Source organism: Typopeltis vanoorti, chromosome 11 (genome assembly GCF_054136105.1).
Source record: "Typopeltis vanoorti isolate ZY-2024b chromosome 11, IOZ_Tvanoo_1.0, whole genome shotgun sequence".
Lineage (NCBI taxonomy): Eukaryota > Metazoa > Arthropoda > Arachnida > Uropygi > Thelyphonidae > Typopeltis > Typopeltis vanoorti.
Window position 1 is genome coordinate 24224295 of NC_143559.1, and position 21585 is coordinate 24245879.

The 21585-nt window shown below is 36.4% G+C and overlaps 1 protein-coding gene across 1 annotated transcript in view; it reads left to right on the forward strand.

Moving 5' to 3' along the window:
- Positions 1-21585, forward strand: part of l(3)87Df (cytochrome c oxidase assembly factor COX20 lethal (3) 87Df) — a 118583-nt gene that overhangs the window by 71524 nt on the left and 25474 nt on the right. The gene's annotated exons all lie outside the window — the stretch shown is intronic.

Below are 21585 nucleotides of genomic sequence, written 5' to 3' on the forward strand. Positions count from 1 at the left end.
AACATGAATGCATATAGTATGTGGCCTCCCTCAATGACTCTCTGTAAACCTTTCTTAATAATAATATCATATATATGACTCTTTTAGCTTTAGGTAATAAAGCTTTTTTTTTATAACATTTTTTGAAACAGAAAGATATGAAATATCTTGCTTTCTTTTTCAAACTAAAGTTTTTATTTTTTAAGTTATTGCTGTTATTTCCTTATCACAACACTTTCCATTTTGGTTTGATATGTAAATGATCTTACAAAAATACACTAGCCTCATAGCCTTTGTGCCAGCATAAATACAAAAACAACAACAATGATATAAGTTTAACTGATGATCACTCCCTCACTGGCTCTCTCCAGTTGCATTCCCATAGATATGTTTGTACATGATCAGAAAACTTTTCTCTGTTCATGTACAAACACAAACATCTGCTGGTCAACACCAATATACAGTTCACTTCCAAACTCACTGAACAAACTTTCATCCTCTCCTGTATTCCTACACCTCTGCTCCTTCGAACAGTCTTCCCCATATTGTTCTTTTCCATTGATTGCAACAGAGCTTCAAGAAACACATCGAAAAATTCCTTTCATTCTTTTTTTTTTTTTTTTAGATATTAAATAGCATTTAAATTATACATTTTATGCATAAAACTGGATCTTTGAATACAGATATGCATGAAACCAATAAATAGTTTGAATATGCTAGAAAACATTACATAATTTACAGAGGAATTTCCCTGAGTGTTCATGGCAAGATTTATGCAAGCCTACCTAAGAAAAGGTTGGAAAAATTGTGAAAGGGGAAGTTGGAGAAGAACAAGCTGGGTGTTCAGGCCAAATAGAAATTGTCAGGATCAGATTTTCACTTTAATACTTTTTTTTTTTTTTTTTAAATCTAGTCCACACAAAAGGCCATAAGACCTGTAAGCACACTTTTGTTTGTGTGGACAAGAGGAATAGAAGATAGGAGGAGTCTGTTCACTTGAGAAATGGTGGGAATATAACATCATCATCAAATTCCTCACATGTAACTTCAAGGGGTGTACAGGATATTATGATAGTCAGCTAAAAAAAAAAAAAAAAAAATCAGCTAATGCCTTTTTATTCCCGTATATGGGGAGTAGGCAAGGCCATTTAGCCCTATCTAACTTTTGGAGACTGAGTGGGCAGTTCAATCTCCACTGGTACCAATCAGAGATAGATGGCCCAAGGCTATCACTAATTAAGCAGTACACAGTGAAGAGAGAGATGGCTCAAATGTGCCACCATCTCGTGGACCCTAACCCTAACACAATATATTTAATGTCTGAAATAATGTGGGTTCTACGGTCGATTTTCTTGAGTTTACAGGACGAAAAACCAGAGTTTCCGGGAGGAAAAACCTGCTTGGCCGTGCCAGAGATCGACTAACTCGGGAACCGGTCAAAAAAAGGCTTAGAAAAATTTCCTCTAGTCGCCGACTAGACTCGAAACCAAGTTTTCCTTCGTGCGGCCAAGCGCCGTGGTGTGCAAATGCCACATCCACTGAGCTACACAGAGTACTACATGAAAAACTTACATCACTAACTAACTTCCTATCAACCTCCTAGCATGAACACATCACAACCATTGCATCCTCAGCCTCAAAAAAACTTCCCCCTTTTATGCTTCCAAGAACTATGATATACAATCTTTCAAATCAAATGTAAGCAAATTCCTCCTGTCCCAACCACGTATACAGTGCTAATGTACTATAGGTTGGTCAATCAACCTCTTGTGTATGGGCTCGACATAAAAAAAAAAAAAATAAATAAATTTCCTCCAAATCAGTCTGCTATCTGTCAAGACTCCAACATTAATCTTTCTCAGGACTCTCATATCTGTGGTCTCTAGTCTTTGGTCAAGTGTTTTATTTCTAACCCAGCTCTCAGATCAATAAGTGAAAATTTGTTTGAACACTGTCTTGTATATAGCTAATTTAGTATTTTGGCTAATTTCTCTCTTATTGCATATAAATTTATTCGGTTGACTTCCTACCATACCGGCTTTGTTGATTCTGTTGTCTATTTCCATATTTAATTTGCCATCTTCACTAAAAAATTGTGCCTAGTAGGTGAAATGTTTTACTTGTTTTATAGGTTCTCCATTCACAATGCAGTTGATATTTTCAATGCTTCTGCCTATTTTCATTGTCTTTGTTTTGTTATTGCTGACCTTCATACTAAATCTAGTACAACAGTTATTCACTTTAGTCAGGGAATCTTGCAGACTTCTAGCAGATTGATTTATTTAGAAGTATAACATCATCCACATAAAGCAGAGAGCTGAGATTAACATCTCCAGTTCTGACATAAGGTTTAATACCGTTTTCCTTCATAATGTGATCCATATAGATAATAACAGTGGGGATAATGTACATACTTGTCTGACACAAGATTTAACATTAAACCATCTTCCTGTACTTCTTTCAATTCTATCTGCTGACTTACAAATCAATAAAGGCTAAGTATTGTGTGATATAATGCTGTAAAGAGAAGAGATTATTTCTTAATTATTTGTTTTGATAATTATCAATTATCAAATTGATAATTATTGATAATTATAATTATCAATCCTGTTGGCTGCACCATTTGTTTAGATAAGAGATTATTGGTTATACCGGCTGTGCCAATGGTTTTGATAATTATCAATCTTCATTTGTTATGAGATTATTTCTATTAAGATAATTTTATATTCCGAATGTAATACACAAGGGTTCAATTCCGATTGGTGCAATGACTTTGAACTGTTTATTTTAGAATCCTGAAAATCAGTGACTCAAGACCAAATACAAAAAATATGCAAATTTAATAAAACTAAAACAATATATACACTCAGAATAAAATTACAATATTACAAAATAACTATCCAAGGCCTTCTAAAATAAATCTATACTTTAGAGATTTCCTTATCCAAAAATATTAAAATCACCCATTCTCTGACTCATTCTATTACTGAATTGTTTAACATATGCTTAATATGTCTTTCAGACTAAATAATTTCTTCTATTACTGGATTGTTCACATCTAAAAGACTAACCACCTTGTTTTCACAACAACAAAAATGTTCCTAGTCAATTTCTTTGTCAGGGCCTTTTTTCAAAAATATAAACATTTTCTTCTTCCTTTCCATAGGATCCTTTCTTATCTGACTCACTGAAGTATAAATACTTTTACCTCTTGCAGTTCAGTTTGACACACAATTTACTAATTTTTTACCGGAGGGGGAAAAAGTTTCTTTTACTACTTCAAAAACAATATAAGCTGAGCTAATTCTGTCATCCTTTCCAGTAGAAATAAGAAATACATCCGGCATCCTTAAGACAGATGAAATTTTCCAAGCAGCGTTTCCTCGAACATTCCTTTAGAACATTTGCTGCAATATCTTATTTTATTTACTAATTACTTGTTGACAGTCTCAATTCCTCCAGTTTAAAGACTCACAGTTTTACTATTTCCTTTTCGGAATCTACTATTAATATTTTCTACTGTCACATAAAACTAAATAAACTTCATAAGAACAAAATTCCTCCAGTCTGTGCTCTTATAAACTTCCATTAGCTCTCTCTTGTTTATCTCGTTACCGAACGCTCTCTCTCTTGTTTACTCCTTGTTACTTTGATACCAAATACTCTCCTTGTCAGCTCTCAATCACACATCAAACTCCTCGGTAAGCATGTCCACTCCATGAAAGTGGCAATCAAAGTTAGGTATAATGGCTGACTCGTCTCTGTTAGCATAACAAGAATGTCTTTTCAAAACACAACACCTAATAATTTTAAACTACAATAAAATTTCTGAAAGTAACACAACTATCCAAATCCAGTAAGTACATAAATTTTTGAAATGCTTTACATTTCATTTTGACAAAATAACATCAGTAACAGGCACATCGCAAGTGCCAACAATACGTGTTATGAAACCAAAACTAATAATGTACTAATATAAACAATTTTTTAAAAATATTCGTAATTTTAAATTATGACTATTTTTACAATGCCCTACTGACATCATACAACTATAACATTTTGAATAGCTATTCTCTTGGCACCTTGTCATATGCCTTTTTCAGATCTACAAAATTTAAATACAGATCTTTCTTATATTCCCATGATTTCTCAACTATTTGTCCTAAGTGAAGATTTGGCCTGAATCCAGCTTGTTCTTCACCAAGCTTTCCTTCCACAGTTCTCAACCGTTTCTCAAGTATACTTGCATAAATCTTACCAGGAACACTCAGTAGAGAAATACCTCTGTGTTACTCACATTCAGTTTTATTTCCCTTTTTTATGTGGGTACTATGAGCGCTCTACTTCAATAATCTGGAATTTGTCTCTCTGTTCAGGCCTTCTGAACTATGCAGTGCAGCCACTGCAAGACTTTTATACCTCCATATTTGAGCATTTCTTCGAATATCATCTACTCCCATTGGCTTTCCACATATCAGGATTTTGATGACTTTTTTCTACTTCAGTTATGGATGTTTATTCCTGACTACATGCTGAAGTATAAAAAATCAAGGAATGTTTTTTTATCACTGCACTGTCACTACGTGTTTCATTTAGCAATTTTTCAAAGTAATTACTCCCTAGATCAAAGATATCTTTTTCTCCAGTTTTTATGTCACTTTTAGCATTTCTAATTCCTTTTACAGCACTCTTTCCTCCATTTCTGAGTTTTTCAACAGTCTCCGGAATATTTTTGCCACCTTCTTGATATTTATTTTCTATGTTCTTACCAAAGTCATCCTATGACATTTGTATAGCTAGTTTTACACAGTGTTTAGCTATCTTACATTTGTCTCTGTATTTTCTAAGAACACAAGCTGATTTATTTGCCAGGAACTTGTCTGTTCAAGACTAAATGGTGGTCACTTCCAGTTTCTTACACACTAGTGTCCTGCACCAGTGAAAAAACATCACTATCAACAATAATATAGTCAATGAGACCCTTCCTATTCCTTGTCTCTTCTCTCCATATGAGTTTGTGCACATTTTTATATTAGAACGTTGTGGTAGTAATAACCAGTCTATGTCCTGAGCAGAAATCCAACAAGTATTTGCCATTATAATTAGCTTTGCTCTGTTCTCCAAATTTTCCCAAATATTTTTGTATGTCTGATAGTCATTTCCTACTCTACTATTTAGATCTCCAACAATTGTATAGCTAGTTTTACACAGTGTTTAGCTATCTTACATTTGTCTCTGTATTTTCTAAGAACACAAGCTGATTTATTCGCCAGGAACTTGTCTGTTCAAGACTAAATGGTGGTCACTTCCAGTTTCTTACACACTAGTGTCCTGCACCAGTGAAAAACATCACTATCAACAATAATATAGTCAATGAGACTTTTCCTATTCCTTGTCTCTTCTCTCCATGTGAATTTGTGCACATTTTTATGTTAGAACATTGAGGTAGTAATAACCAGTCTATGTCCTGAGCAGAAATCCAACAAGTATTTGCCATTTTAATTAGCTTTGCTCTGTTCTCCAAATTTTCCCAAATATTTTTGTATGTCTGACAGTCATTTCCTACTCTACTATGTAGATCTCCAACAAGGACAAATTTTTCTTTTTCATTGTGTGTGTGTCAGTTGCTTTCTCTAAAGCCTCAAAAAATTCCTCCACTTCTAACCTTCTGTGGGACCAAGGCACAAATAAATCTCATTGTCCATTTCCTCATTCTAATATTTATCCACATCACTCTACTTGATACTGCCTGCCATTCAAGAAGATCACCCTCATGTTTAGTGTTGAATACTGTAGCTACTCCTTATTTTCCTTGATTGTTATTGCCTAAATATAACATTTTGTATTTATTGCTTAGAAAGATCTCACCAATTTTTTGTCTTTTTTGTTTCAGTCACCCCTAGTATGTTGATCTGGTATTTATCCAATTCTGCTAGTTCCATTTCGTTGCCATTCAGGCTTCTTATGCTGCTAGTACCGATTCTGAACTCTGATGTTGAGTTGGGATGTGTTTCAGGATTTGTTCCAGTAGCCGACTTTTTGCTGTTCACATCCTGGTTCCTTGGCGAAAACAACAGGGGCCTTGTTTAACTGTGTAATGTCCCAGCTGGCATGAAATTCTGTCATGTTGTACCATCATTTTACATTGTGGTTTAAGCCAATAAGAATACAATTTGGTCAGCGAAATCCCAAATTGCCAGCACATCCTCATTCGTTCAGTATCCAGGTAGATACATAACAGGGTGCATCACGAGAAGGTGAAGATTGGACATTAGGTCAGAAGCCCTGGTCAGTTCTCCTCATTCCTTTAAAGCTATATGAAGGTCTCCTCTCAGTTATGCAGCTTTGACCCTTAAGCACTCTGGGAATATAATAAGGATCTATATTCAAATTTTGTAGACCTGGAAAAGCTATTCAAAGTGCCACAGATATGTGGTATAATCCACATTATTTAGTCTGTGTAAGTCAGAAGCTAGAATTAAAAGAAGAACAAGGAAGATATTTGATGATGAATCAAGTGTGAGAAATGGTGCACATTATCTTCACTGTTATTCATCTATATATATCTATCATAATTTGTGTTTTTATGCATGATACCAATGCATACAAGGAAAATGGCAGCAGAGTTTAGCACAAGTGATCTAGTACAACGTACAGATTATATGTATGTATTGCCAGGAGTGAACTGGTTGTGGTATAAAAGTATGAATGGAGAGAGAACTTGTCATAACTGTTTTGTGTGCCAGTGCAAGAAATGTGAGTCATGTAGAAAGTGGGAAAATGAATTGAGGAATGTCAACAATGTAAGGAAAGATAGCAAAAGTGGTCTGGGAAATGTGGTTATGAATGACATTACTCAGAATGAGAGCATGAAAGAAGTGACTGATGAGGGGATGAATAAATGAGTAAAATAGCATGTTTACATTGTGTCCTACACATAACAAAACGAGTACTAGAGTAAATATAGAAACAATTGTTGTGTGTGGTACAGCAGGTGAGAGAATGAAAAAAAAAGTGAATTTGGTAAATATGAAAGTGCAAGAAATTGTAAATAAGAATACAGTATTGTATGGAGATGCAATGATAAAAGGTATACTTGATCAAGTGATGAAAGCATGTTTCTCAGGTGCAAAAATCAAAGATGTTAGCAACACTGTTGGTTTGCAGAAGGGAGAAGTGAAAGAAGATTATTATTATTAAGCGAGACCTCCAAGGAGTCAGGGACTCATCGAGGCAGGCCACATACTACATACATCAGCTATCATACTTATTTTGGAATTCATTCACACAGCTTGCACACACAGAAACAACATCCAATGGCAATCCATTCCACTCAAGCACTACCCTATGAGAGAAAAATCTAGTTTCATCCCCTTCTTAGTGCCATTCATTCTCAACTTCCAAGGATGCCTTCTTGTCCTTTCCCCACCCTCCATAAAATAAAAAATTACATCAACTGAAATCCTGTATAACCCTTTCAGAAGTTGGTAAATCTCAGTCATATTACCCCCTCTTTCTCCTGTTTGCAATCTATAAATTTTTAATCTGTCTTCATAATCGGTATTCCACAATCCTGATATCATTTTTAGTACTCTCCTTTGCACTCTCTCTCCACTGTATCAGAATCACAATGGAAACCAGGAGACCAGACTTGCAACAGTAGTCCAAGTGTGGTCTTTTCAAGTCCTTGTAAAGAGGCAAAATGCCATCCTTACCTTTGCATGTGAAAGTTCATTTCAACATTGCAATTTATCTTTTGAATTGTATTTGTGATCTTTTGGCCACTGATCTTCAACTTGCTATCTACTAACACTTCAAGATCAATTTCTTGGAATGTTAGTAATTCAGCTTCTTCTAGCATAATCCCACCAATTCCCACCAATATAATATGATATGGGATGTCTAATCATGCCAAACTGCTTGACTTCGCATTTACTGAAATCCATTTTCCCATGCCCACGATTCCTGCCTATTCAAATCATTCTGCAAGTACTGCATATCAGCAGCATTCCTGATTACCCTACCTATCTTTGCATCATCAGATGTTTGTCGCCTGTCAAACCCTTCCCAATATCATTAATGTACAGATTGAATAACAAAGGATCAAAGATTGATCCTTATGGTACACCACTAGTGTCCTTAAATCTTGCAGACTCACATCTTATATATACCACTTTTTGATATCTCTCAGTCAGCCATCCTTTTATCCATGCTAATATTGTATAATCCAAATCTATATTCTCCAATTTATGCAACAGTCTTCCATGCTGTATTCTGTCAAAAGCCTTAGCAAAATCCAAAAGTATCATGGTGTATCCATTCCCCTTGTCTAGTTCAATGGTAACATTATTATAGAATGTGAGCAAGTTCCTAAAACATGACCTTCCCTTAGTAAACCCATGCTGTTCATTGCAAAGTAGAGATTCACTGTCAACCCATTTCTGAATGCGAGCCCTAACCAATTTTTTCAAAATCTTCACTACCACTCCTGAGATACTGATTGGTTGATAGTTGGATACTTGTCCTTGCACGATCCTTGTGCAATGGAATTACCATACATTCTTCCCATTCCTACAGAATCTTCCCTGTTCTGAAACTCAAATTATAGCCTGTTCACAGGAATTATTATGGCAGAAACAAATGATTTGAAAGGAGAGTAATATGCAGTGAGTGAAGATATGAAAGCATTGTTGCAAAAATGAAGAGTGAGGAAGGAAAAAATTGAGTTTGGTATGATAGAACAGAGTTGAGAAGTATATTGTGCAGAAAGAATGGTATGCAGTTTATTGATGTAGCAAATTTAATTGACAAAAGGACTTATATATGGCTGATGGATTACATTTAAATGGTTTTGGAGTTACATGTATGGAGAAAGTATTTAGTGAGAGTTTGAAAGTGCAAAACCAGGGAAACTAGAGATATTAGGAGGATGCAATCAAGCATGTGTCTGGCTAACTGCAAGTTAAATGTGTGTGTGTGCGTGCATGTGTGTGCAGAAATGATTATGCAATGCAGAATGCAATTTCACAGGTTTCTGATTCAAATGAGTTGGAAATGACATTACACTAGGGGATGTTGACATGTCTGTACACAAATGCATGAAGTATCATGAATAAGGGAGAGGAGTTTTTGATATTGTCAGCTCGACTGAGCCAAAAATTATAGGCATCAATGAAACTTGGTTGACAGAGAAATTGAGATAGTTACAGGGATAGAATAGTATTTTCAGAGAGAATAGGGAGAATAGGACAGGAGGTGGGATATTACTGATGATAGCTGAAGAATTACAAACAACACAATTGGAAGTTAAATAGTGTTTTAGGTCTGTGAGAGATGGTTCATTTGAGAGGGCTGTCTGGTGTGAGATAGAGGCTAATAGGATAAAGTATGCTGTTAGATGCATCTATAGACGAGAGGGTCCACAGGAAGATTTAGATGGCATGTATTGGTGAATTTGCACAATGCATGGGCCAAACAATCATTATTTGACTATGGTGACATAGATTGGAGGGAGAAAAGGAGTGTGGTAAGATGGAAGTGGAATATGGTGACATAGATTAGAGCAGTGTTTCTCTAAGTGTGGTACACGTACCCCCCGGGGGTACGTGAAAGGTCTTCAGGGGGTCTGTGGCAATTTTCGGCTATGCATCATTAACGCATGGAATAAAATGTAATGTATCCGTGAAGTTCGAGATCGTAAAACGTTCCTATTATATCACTGAATAAGGTACAGAGACATCTGCAGACTGTGTAACATGTTTCTCAACAAACAATGCAATTAGAGACAACTGGGATAAAAATGGCACTGACTAATGAATCGCATGTCCCCTCCCACAGAAAATGTTGTATAGACTCGAGCAAAACCATATGTTGCACCGGCAGCATATGGTTTTGTTTGAATGAACATGTTAAAACTAAGAAATATATAGTGATTGTGTTTCAGATATTACATAAGGAATTTGTTTGAAGAGAATTAGCATTTCAACTCAACTGTTGGCTTGCCTTTGTCATTTAGTTACGCGATCTTTTGTTAATACCGTACCAATCATATGAACGTCTTCATAGCTGCTTTATCTCTACTGGCATACTATTGCTGTCTGTTTCGAGCTCTGCTTTCACTAGCCATTTGTTGAAGGACTGTTCATTAAATACGGTAATTTTTTTAGCTTTCAAATTCTTAAGTATGGATCATTGTTTAAAGACTGGATTTTTAAAATGCACAAAACAGAGGAACATAGCAGATACAAGTAGCTGTCAGCAACAAGAAAACCTTGTTATTGTATCTGGATCAAGTGAAATTGATAAGGGTGTGTCTTCTGACATCTCTAAAGAACCAACTAGGAAGAAGATGAGAAAACTTCGTAAGTACAATATAAATTACTTGAAATATGGATTTTCATGGATGGGAAATGAAGAGGAATCTATTCCATTATGTGTAATTTGCAGTGAAACTTTAAAAAAATGAAAGCATGAAACCATCTAATTTAAATTGCCATTTTAAATCGAAACATAATGAATACAAGGACAAATCTGTTGAATTTTTTCGAAATAAAGTAAAAAAATTTAAAAGAATCTCAAAAAGTAAGTTAAGGGGATAAAAATCTCTTATTGTTTTTCAGCCAGTAAGCGAAACTAAGATCGAACACTACGATCTGTAACGTTTCATGCCGACGAACTGTCAGCGTATCCAAGCATAAGTGACCACTTGGTAGTGCCACACCACGGCAACTCGTTGCAAAGGTGGAGCAAGCTCCTTCACTGTTCTTGATATTTTCTCATAATGTAAAAACACACAGCTCTTAAGAGATGTAGTACTGTTTTACATTATGAGGAGAGGTCACTACCCAGACCGGTTTCAACCTTTTTTGAGGTCTCATCAGTGAGTAGCTAGACCTAGAATATCAGAGTTTAAGTGAAGAAAATTTACATACTTTTGCTATACGATTGCCCGAAAGGTGTGTCACTATATTAACTGATGAGACCTCAAAAAAGGTTGAAACCGGTCTGGGTAGTGACCTCTCCTCATAATGTAAAACAGTACTACATCTCTTAAGAGCTGTGTGTTTTACATTATGAGAAAATATCAAGAACAGTGAAGGATCTTGCTCCACCTTTGCAACGAGTTGCCGTGGTGTGGCACTACCAAGTGGTCACTTACGCTTGGATACGCTGACAGTTCGTCGGCATGAAACATTACAGATCGTAGTGTTCGATCTTAGTTTCGCTTACTGGCTGAAAAACAATAAGGGATTTTTATCCTCTTAACTTATATCAACCTCGCCAGAAAAAAGTAGCCGTTTGGCTTTTCATCTTAGTTAATCTCAAAAAGTGTTGTCGATCGTGTCAGGAGATGAAAATATGAAGGCTTTAGAAGCTTCATATCGTGTGTCACTATTAATAGCAAAAAGTGGTGCAGCGGAAACAATTGGTGAAACTTTGGTCAAGCCTGCAGCAAAAATAATAGCAGAAATTATGATCGGAGATAATGCAGAAAGATCTTTTGATCGGATTTGCCTTTCAAATAGTACTGTTCATCGAAGAATCACTGAAATGGCTGAAAATATAAAACAAACATTGTTATCCAATATACGTAAGAGTCGTTATTATGCGTTGCAGGTAGACAAATCCACTGACATTACAAATTTTGCAAATCTTCTAGTGTTCATTAGGTACGAAAAAAATCAAAAAATTCATGACGACCTTTTATATTGCCAACTCTTGCCAGAACATACAACAGGAGAAGAAATATTCATCAGAATAAATGCAAAACCTTTATGCATCAAAACAAACTTGGTTGGAAAAGTTGTGTTGGAATAAGCAAGGACGGAGCAAAATCCATAGTCAGATCTAAAAAAGGGCTTGTTTCAAGGATTCAAGCTGTTGCACCAGATGCAAAGTCGACACACTGCTGCATAACATACCCAGGAAGGCTTTGGCTACACATATGATGCCTACAGACCTAAGAAAAGTTCTTGATGAAGCTGTAAAAATTATAAATTATATGAAAGCCCATCCTCTAAACACTAGACTTTTCTCTCAACTTTGCAAAGAAATGAGAAGCAACTATACACAGCTACTTTTCCATACCGATGTTCGTTGGCTTTCTCGTGGAAAAGTCCTTACTCGTTTATTTGAACTTCGGAATGAACTACAAGTTTTTCTTGATGAAAATTTGAATTGAAAAAGCATTTACATAATTGGAAATGGCTCAGTCAATTAGCATACCTGGCAGATATATTTACTATATTAAATAGTCTTAATTTATCTTTACAAGGCAAGGAAATTTCTATATTTCATGTCCAAGATAAAGTGAAAGCCACATTGGCAAAAATGAAGCTATGGCAAAAGCAGGTTGGTAATGGAGAATTGACGTGTTTCCATCTCTTCATGAATTGTTTGCAAGTTTAAATGAACAAATTGATGATGATGTGAAAATTACTATCGTGCAGCATTTACAAAGCTTACAAATTAATTTAGAAAAGTATTTCCCTGAATTGGACATGAATATTGAGTGGATAAGATACCCTTTCAATATCAACAACTCTATGGCAAAGGGTCAATCGTCAATAGAAGAACAACAACTTTTAGAACTAGCTTCTGATGGTTTCCTAAAAAATAAATACAATGAAAATACGTTGTCAAGGCAGCATGAGTAGTTGACTCGACCAGAAATGCTGAAGTATGGTGGTAAAAAAGTCTTACAGTGGCTGCACTGCATAGTTCAGAATGCTTGGACAGAGGGACGAATTCCCGATGATTGGAGTAGAGCTCTCATAGTACCCATATATAAAAAGGGAAATATAACTAAATGTGAGAATTACAGAGGTATATCCCTACTGTGTGTTCCTGTTAAGATATATGCAAGTATACTCGAGAAACGGTTGAGAAGAATTGTGGAAGAAAAGCTTGGTGAAGAACAAGCTGGATTCAGATCAAATAGAGGCTGTCAGGATCAGATCTTCACTTTACAACAAATAGTCGAGAAATCATGGGAATATAACAAAGATCTGTATTTAAGTTTTGTCGATTTGGAAAAGGCATATGACAAGGTGCCAAGAGAGAAGCTATTCAATATGCTACAGTTATATGGTGTCAGTGCAGCATTATATCAAGCAATACTTAGTCTTTATTTGAATTGTAAGTCAGCAGTTAGAATTGAAGGAAGTACGGGAAGATGGTTTAATGTTAAATCTGGTGTGAGACAAGGATGTACATTATCCCCTCTGTTATTCATTATCTATATGGATCACATTATGAAGTAAAGTGGTATTAAACATGATATCAAAATTGGAGATGTTAATGTCAGCTCTTTGCTTTATGCGGACGATGTTATACTTCTAAATAAATTCGCTACAAGTCTGCAAGATTCTCTGACTAAATTGAATAACTGTTGTAATAGATATGGTATGAAGGTCAGCAATACAAAGACAATGAAAATAGGCAGAATCATTGAAAATGTCAACTGTATTGTGAATGGAGAACCTGTGGAACAAGTAAAACATTTCAGCTACTTAGGCACGATTTTTAGTGAAGATGGTAAATTAAATATGGAAATAGTCAACAGAATCGACAAAGCTGGTATGGTAGGAAGTCAATTGAATAAATTCATATGGAATAAGAGAGAAGTTAGTCGGAACACTAAATTAGCTGTATACAAGACAGTGTTCAAACCAGTTTTAACTTATGGATCTGAGAGCTGGGTCAGAAGTAAAACACTTGACCCAAAGACTAGAGACCACAGATCCATAAATATGGCAATATCATATTAAAAACGAGGATATTAGGAAAGAACTTGACATTGTCAGGATCCAGGAATGCATCAGGAGAGCTAATCTCAGGTGGTATGGTCACGTAAACAGAATGGGCGAGGAAAGAATAGCAAAACAAGTGTTCTCTGCCAAGTTGGCAGGAAAACGACCCAGAGGAAGATCAAGATATAGGTGGATTGATATGGCACAAAGTCCCTTAGAAGATAGAAATATAAGATCTGGTAATGTTGGAGTCTTGACAAGTAACAGACTGATTTGGAGGAAAATTGTAGAGAGGAAGTTAGTAATGATGTAAATTTTTCATGTAGTACTATCATATCCTGTACACCCCTTGAGGGTACATGGCAGGAATTTGATCATCGTTTTGGCTACAAATACAGAATGAATTTACTGAATTAACAGATAAAGCTCTAAGGTTAATTTTTCTATTTCCAAGTTCATATCTGTGCGAACTTGGATTTTCGGCCCTTGTAGATATTAAGACAAAGAACAGGAATCGCATTGTAGATGTCAAACCGCATCTGAGATTGAAAATAACAACTATAGAGCCAAATTTTGCTGAAATTTTATCTCACCATAAGCAATTTCACTCCTCTCATTGATGATAAACTATTTCAAGTAAGTAAAAATTTATAGAATCTTTATAAAGTTTGTTCTATTAAAAATAAATCATATTTTTTGTTTACATGTACATCTAAATTCAAATAAAATAGACATTTACAACGAAATATATATTTTTTATTTATTATTATTTTGATAAGGGGGTACTTGGTAATAATGAAAATTTAAGAAGGGGTACACAGATGTCTGAAGTTTGAGAAACACTGGATTAGTGGGAGGAAAGGGGCATGGTAAGATGGAAGTGGAATTTATGCAGTTATTAAGGGATAATTACATGAAGCAACATGTTACAGAGAGGGACAAGGGATTTTAGAGTGTTCAAACTGATAATAACATCAGAAGATGTATCCATAACCAAAGTAGACACTCTGCCTACAACTGGGGGAGAGTTACCATACAGTCTTGTTCTGGGAAGTTGCCAAACATGGAATTTTCTGTCAAGAAAGGCTTTATGTTGAACTATAAAGCTGGTAATTATGACAGACTTAGGTAGGAGTTATCCTCGAGCAGTGCCTCGGCTTGAGAGGCTACAAAGAAAGAATGTCAGTAGTGCATGGGAAGTGGTCAGAGATTAAGAGAAGCAGTATCAGACTGCATACTCAAGGTCAGGAGGATAGACCAAGTGGGAATGAAGTGGAAGAGTAGATTTATAACGTAAGAGCTTCAAAAAAAAGGGGTGGGAGAGAGAAAACATTGTGGAGGTGATCAGCATACTCATAAGCAGTACGAAGTTCAAGCGAGAAGGGTGACTAATTTGGTAAGAAAAGCCAAATCAAATTATGTTATTAGCTAAGCAGGCCAAAGTAAACCCAGAAGAGTTTTTTTTTTTTTTTTTTTTTTGTTATATATAGCAAGTAAGAGGAAAAATGATTATGGTAGGATGGTGGCAGAGGCAAAAGAAATAGTTGAGTTGCTGAGTGATAATTTTGCAAAGTTGTATCATTTCAGTGGAGATTTTGCAGTTGCTTATGTGACAGAGATGCATATCAAAATTGAGGTAAATGAAGAGGGGGTGTTCAGCATATTGAACACCTCCTCTTGAACAACTTCATCACCTCCTGATGAAGTTGTTCAATCTAAGTCTCAGCTCTGGCAGTGTTCCAGAGGAATGGAAAGAGGATGAGGTAGTTCCTTTGAATAAAGGTTGCTCAAAGACAGAGGTGGCAAACTATAGACCAATTAACATATCAAAAGTGGTTGTTAAAGTTGGTTAAAGATAAAATCCAACATTAGGTGGATAGGGATGCGATACTCTATAGTGGGCAACATGGCTTTGTAAAATGTGGGTCCTGTCTTAGTAATTTATTCACAATTTATAATAAAATGGCAGCAGAACTGGATAAAGGAAATGGCTACACCATGATATTGCCAGACTTTGCAAAGGTGTTTGACAGAATACCAGACAGAAAATTATTACAAAAGCTGGAGCAAATGGAAATGGATATGAAACAAGTAGCATGGATAGGGGATGGCTGACAGGCACCGGAGAGTAGTATATGGTGGAGTGGAGTCTAGAAGAATGATGGTGACTAGTGGATTACCTCCGGGTTCTGTACTAGGGCCACTACTCTTTAAGTTTTATATCAATAATATATAGTGAAAGGCAGCAGGAGTAGATGATATTCGACCAGAAATGCTGAAGTATGGAGGTATAAAAGTCTTACAGTGGCTGCACTGCATAGTTCAAAAGGCCTGGACAGAGGGACGAATTCCCGATGATTGGAGAAGAGCTCTCATAGTATCCATATATAAAAAGGGAAATAAAACTGAATGTGAGAATTGCAGAGGTATTTCCCTACTAAGTGTTACTGGTAAGATTTATGCAAGTATTATTATTATTATTATCAGAGACCTCCAGGGAGTCAAGGACTCATCGAGGGAGGCTGTAAATTACATAACACACCTATCTTACCTATCCTTGGATTCATTCACACTAGATGCACTCACTACCCGTAAGGGCAAATTATTCCACTCACTCACTGCTCTCTGGGAGAAAACCTAGCTCTTACCCCTTTCTTGACTACAAATAAATTTAACTTCTATGGATGCCCCCGTGTTCTCTCCCCACCTTCCATATAACGAAAAATTTCATCATTTGAAATGCTATAACACCCATTCAAAAGTTTATAGACCTCTATCATATCACCCCTCTTTCTCCTGTTAACCAGAGTCTGTAATCCACATACTCGCTATCTTTCCTCCTAATCTAAATCCTATAATCCAGATATAATCTTTGTAACTCTTCTTTACACCCTTTCCACAGCTTCTCTATCCCCTTGGAACCCAGGAGACCAAACCTGCACGCAGTAATCCGAGTGTGGTCTTATCAAAGCTTTATAAATAGGCAAAATTACTTCCTTATCCTAACATGTCAAGGTTCGCTTCAACATAGCAATTATCCTCTGAGTTGTATTTGCAACTTTTGCTATGTGACCTTTGAACTTTAAATTCTTATCCACCAATACACCAAGATCCCTTGCCTCTTCAGTTTCCTGCGGCATAACCCCGCTAATATAAAATGCCGCTGGAACTCTAATCACGCCAAAGTGCATAACTTTACACTTACTAACATTAAACTGACAGACATTTTCTTTTGCCCAGATTTACAGTCTATTCAAATCATTTGGTAATTGCTGAATATCAGTAGCATCCCTGATTGCCCTGCCTATCTTCGCATCATCAGCAAACAATTGCAAATCTGACGATAGACCCTGCTTGATGTCATTAATGTATAGATTGAACAATAATGGCCCAGGAACTGAGGCCTGAGGTACACCACTGGTTACCTTAAATCTGGCAGATTCACACCCACTGTATATCACTTTTTGATATCTGTCTGTCAACCATCCCCTGATCCAAGTCAATAGATTATGTTCCAATCCCATATTCTCCAGTTTACACTACAGCCTATCATGTGGTATCCTATCAAATGCCTTAGAAAAATTTAACATTATCATAGTGTATCCATTCTCTTTATCCAATTCTGCCGTAACATTGTCATAAAATATGAGCAAATTGCTAAAACATGACCTTCCTTTAGTAAACCCATGCTGTTCCCTGCAGAGTATAGAAAGCTTGTCTACCCATTTCTGTATGCAAGTTCTTACCAACTTCTCTAAAATCTTCACTACCACACCAGAGATACTAATAGGTCGGTCGTTAGACACATCAGTTTTTGCACCACCCTTGTGCAATGGAACTATCATACATACCACAGGAATGGAAGGAATGTGTTCGAAAGGCCTAGCCAATTCAGCTGAACATTCCTTGGAATATCTGCCTGAACAAACAGGCAGATATTCCATCTGTCCCTATTGACAAATTCTTATTAAGGTTATGCAAGAACTCTTCAACCTCATTTTCATGAACCTCTAACTCTTCAACCAACGTAGCAGTAGCTACATACACCTGGTTGATATATCTTAGCAAAGTGAGCACTCATTAACTGAACAATCTCCTTAGCTTCCGACACACGTGTACCATCTGCATTCAATGAAGTTATTCTTCCACATTCATTCATTCTTTTTGCTTGCGACATAGCGATAAAATTCTTTTGGATACTTGAGAAATGGTTCAGAAGAATTGTGGAAGGAAAGCTTGTTGAAGAACAAGCTGGATTCAGGCCAAATAGAGGCTGTTAGGATCAGATCTTCACTTTATGACAAATAGTTGCAAAATCAGGGAATATAACAAAGACCTGTATTTAAGTTTTGTAGATCTACAAAAGGCATATGATAAGGTGCCAAGAGAGAAGCTATTCAATATGCTGCAGTTATATGGTGTCAATGGGACATTATATCAAGCAATATTTAGTCTTGATTTGAGTTGTAAATCAGCAGTTAGAGTTGAAGGAGGTATAGGAAGATGGTTTAATGTTAAATCTGGTGTCAGAGAAGGATGTACATTATCCCGACTGTTATTCATTATCTCACCATCATCATCATCATCAAATTCCTGCCATGTACCCTCAAGGGGTGTACAGGATATGACAGTACTACATGAAAAAATTACATCATTACTAACTTCCTATCTACAATTTTCCTCCAAATCAGTCTGTTACTTGTCAAGACTCCAACATTATCAGATCTTATATTTCTATCGTCTAAGGCACTTTGTACCGTATCAATCCACCTATATCTTGGTCTTCCTCTGGGTCGTTTTCCTGCCAACCTGGCAGAGAACACTTGCTTTGCTAATCTTTCCTCTCCCATTCTATTTAAGTGACCATACCATCTGAGATTAGCTCTGCTAACGCATTCCTGGATGCTGACAATGTCAAGTTCTTTCCTAACATCCTCGTTTTTAATATGATATTGCCATTGATGCCATCTGTTCACGCCTCTAATCTTTCTCAGAACTCTCATATCTGCGGTCTCTAGTCTTTGATCAAGTGTTTTACTTCTGACCCAGCTCTCAGATCCATAAGTTAAAATTGGTTTGAACACAGTCTTATATACAGCTAATTTAGTGTTCTGACTAATTTCTTTCTTATTCCATATGAATTTATTCAATTGACTTCCCACGATACCAGCTTTGCTGATTCTGTTGTCTATTTCTATATTTAGTTTACCATCTTCAGTAAAAATTGTGCCTAAGTAGCTGAAATGTTTTACTTGTTCCACAGGTTCTCCATTCACAACACAGTTGACATTTTCAATGATTCTGCCTATTTTCATTGTCTTTGTCTTTTTATTGCTGACCTTCATACCATATCTATTACAACAGCTATTCAATTTAGTCAGAGAATCTTGCAGACTTGTAGCGGATTTATTTAGAAGTATAACATCATCCGCATAAAGCAAAGAGCTGACATTAACATCTCCAATTTTGATATCAGGTTTAATACCACATTCCTTCATAATGTGATCCATATAGATAATGAATAACAGAGGGGATAATGTACATCCTTGTCTCACACCAGATTTAACATTAAACCATCTTCCTGTACTTCCTTCAATTCTAACTGCTGACTCACAACTCAAATAAAGACTAAGTATTGCTTGATATAATGCCCCATTGACACCATATAACTGCAGCGTATTGAATAGCTTCTCTCTTGGCACCTTGTCATATGCCTTTTCCAAATCGACAAAACTTAAATACAGATCTTTGTTATATTCCCATGCTTTCTCGACTATTTGTCGTAAAGTGAAGATCTGATCCTGACAGCCTCTATTTGGCCTGAATCCAGCTTGTTCTTCACCAAGCTTTTCTTCCACAATTCTTCTCAACCGTTTCTCAAGTATACTTGCATAGATCTTGCCAGGAACACTCAGTAGGGAAATACCTCTGTAATTCTCACATTCAGTTTTATTTCCCTTTTTATATATGGGTACTATGAGAGCTCTACTCCAATCATCGGGAATTCGTCCCTCTGTCCAGGCTTTCTGAACTATGCAGTGCAGCCACTGTAAGACTCTTATACCACCATACTTCAGAATTTCTGGTCGAATATCATCTACTCCTGCTGCTTTTCCACATTTCAAGCCTTTGATGGCTTTTTCTACTTCAAGTATGGATACGTATTCCTGACTGCATGCCTGGTCAGTGTTTTTTATCACTGTGCTGTCATCACTGCTTGTTTCATTTAGCAGTTTTTCAAAGTAATTACTCCATACTTCAAGGATATCTTTTTCTCCTGTTTTCATTTCACCTTTATCATCTCTAATTCCTTTTACAGCACTCTTTCCTCCATTCCTAAGCTTCTTCAACAACCTCCAGAATATTTTGCCACCTTCTTGATATTTATTTTCTATATTCTTGCCAAAGTCCTCCCATGACTTTTGTTTAGCTAGTTTTACACACCATTTAGCTTTCTTACATTTGTCTCTGTATTCTGTAAGAGTAAAAGCTGACTTATTTGCCAGGAACTTTTGATATGCTTTCTTCTTTTCCTTCACTGCCTCTTTAACTTCCTGTGTCCACCAGGGAGTTCTGATTTTTTTATCCTTGCACACAACCTCACCACATACCTCTCTGGCAGAATCAATCAATGTTTCCTTCAGAGTTTGCCACTGAATCTCCAAGGTTTGATTCCTGTTCTCAAACTCTTTCATTTTCTTTTCAATAATATTTCTGTATTTTAGTCTACAGTTCACATCTGAGAGCTGCTCAACTTTTATTCGCTTTAAAACTTTCTTACATGTTATTCTTTTCAATATGAAATTCAATTTTATCCTGCTCAAGACTAAATAGTGATCACTTCCAATTTCAAATCCTCTGTACACTCTGGTGTCCTGCACCAGGGAGAAAACATCACTATCAACAATAACATAGTCAATGAGACTTTTCTTATTCCTAGCCTCTTCTCTCCATGTGAATTTGTGCACATTTTTATGTTGGAACATGGTGTTAGTAATAACCAGTCCATGTCCTGAGCAGAAATCCAACAGATATTTGCCATTATTATTAGCTTTGCTCTTTTCTCCAAATTTTCCCAAAATATTTTTGTATGTCTCACAATCATTTCCTACTCTACTATTTAGATCCCCAACAAGGACCAACTTTTCCTTTTTCATTGTGTCAGTTGCTTTTTCTAAAGCCTCAAAAAATTCCTCCACTTCTACCTTAGTAGAACCTTCTGTGGGACCATAGGCACAAATAAGTCTCATTATCCAGTTCCCCATTCTCATATTTGCCCACATTACTCTACTTGAGACTGACTGCCATTCAAGAAGATTAGCCTCGTATTTTGTGTTGAATACTATGGCTACTCCTTCTTTTCCTTGATTGTCATTGCCTGAATATAACATTTTGTATTTATTGCTCAGAAAGATCTCACCAGTTTTGGTCTTTTTTGTTTCAGTCACCCCTATTATGTCGATCTGGTACTTATCTAATTCCTCAGCTAGCTCCATTTCTTTGCCATTCAGGCTTCTTACGTTGATAGTACCGATCTTTAACTCTGGTGATGTTGAGTTGGGGTTTGTTTTCAGATTTGTTCCAGTAGCTGACTTTTCGCTGTTCGCCCTGGTTCCCTGGCGAAAACAACGGGGGCCTTGTTTAACCGGGCGACGCCCCAGCCGGCATGAAATTTTGTCATGTTGTACCATCATTTTTTATTTTGGTTTAACCAATAAGAATACAATTTGGTCGGCTAAATCCCAAATTGCCAGCCCATCCTCGTTCGTTCAGTATCAAAGTAGATACCCAACAGGGTGCACCACGAGAAGGTCAGGATTGGACATTAGGTCAGAAGCCCTGGTCGGTTCTCCGC